Source organism: Numida meleagris, chromosome Z (assembly GCF_002078875.1).
Source record: "Numida meleagris isolate 19003 breed g44 Domestic line chromosome Z, NumMel1.0, whole genome shotgun sequence".
In the NCBI taxonomy this organism is placed as follows: Eukaryota; Metazoa; Chordata; class Aves; order Galliformes; family Numididae; genus Numida; species Numida meleagris.
This window is the reverse complement of record NC_034438.1, coordinates 72624905-72626411: the sequence shown is the minus strand read 5'-3', so window position 1 is coordinate 72626411 and position 1507 is coordinate 72624905.

Sequence of the window (1507 nt, the reverse complement as noted above, 5' to 3'; positions counted from 1 at the left end):
GGCATAAGTCCAACCCCTCTGGAAGAGCTCCCTGGACTTGGGCTTACCTTGCTAGGTCCCTGGGGATGCTGCGCACTCCAAGGTCCTGGCATGCCTTCTGCACCACAGCTGAAGCTTTCAGCCCTTCCAGATGACAACAGGTGATTCTCTGGGATGTAGTGTTGTCTGCTGCAGCTTCGACAATGCCCTCTGTTCTGTCGTGGCCTGAAGCTAAGCTCAGGACCACAAAGACTGTGATGCTTTGGAGCAGGGGCCACACGATAACCCAGGACTCAGGGTCGAGGAAGTGGGCGTTGTCAATGAGGAATATGCCAAATTCCCCTCCAAGCACCTGAAAAAAGCAGGTGGTTCTGAGTGGAATCCAGTGGATTCTCCAGTGTCTTCCAGGGAGGACACATAGCCTTCCTCTCCCTTGAGACAAGGGCATACTCGGAAGCCTCTCCCCGGCCACCTCCCTCCCCAGGAGTTTACTGACTGCATTTCTGCAAGACTGTAAAGTCTCCTGTAACATCACTTGCCCTGCAGAAGGAGGGAACGTGGGCTAAGTACTGCCCAGAAGACACCGCTCTCAGGCCCCGAAGGGCCATGACCCAGGCGCATCGTCCTGCCGCCTCCTCAGGCTGCTCCAGCGCGGAGCCCGCAGCCAGCACGGTTGTTTGCCTCCTGTGAGGCAGGAGGAAGGAGAAATGCTCACCTTCTCTAGCACTTGCGTACAAGTCAGGTGCAACGCTCTGGCCTGTTCAACGCAAGACATCTTGCCAACCTCATCCGTGATGGGAAACTGTATAGGAAAGTCAGGGAGAAACATTGCTGCGGGTCTAGGCACACCTGTCCCCCAAAGCAAGACTGCAGAGCAAAATGCCTCTGCTTTTGCACGTGGCCAGCACCAGCCCCTCTTCAGTGCCATTCACAGGGTGCTGAATATGACACAGGGCACATGCGCGGCACACGAGCACGCCACGGACAGGGGGACTGCCAAGCACAGGAACCAGAAAGGTGGGGTACGAGCCCTGCGAGTCCCAGCCCTGAGCTGAGCCGCTCCCAGCAGAGCGTCCAGGCAGGGCGGCCTCTCGTTCTCACCTTGACGAAGAAAACGTCATTGAGGAGGCAATAGCTGCTCTCTTCTACTGTGCCTTGGAGCACGGTCTGCAGAGCGCGCTGCCTGTCACTGCAAGTTTCAGCAGCCTGGAGACCCAGCGCCCTGGCCACCAGCACACGGATGCCAGAGAAGGGCTGCCTGACGTTGTCCTCTGTCAGTTCCACAGTGACGACTCTGCGGTGCAAAAGCAGAAGGCACTGAGATCCAGAAAGGCCTCCCGGTAGCTCAAGTTTGCCCGGACAGCAGTGTTTGACGGGCGAGCCACCTGGCTCTTTCTGCAGAGGAAAGCGGGGCTCTTCAGCCACACGTCTCCAAGTGCTTTCTGGAGAAGACCAAGCTTTCCACTCATCCTACGAGAAGGAGCCCCGAGGGGCGGTTGCAGGCCAGTCACTGGGAGGGCTGACTGCG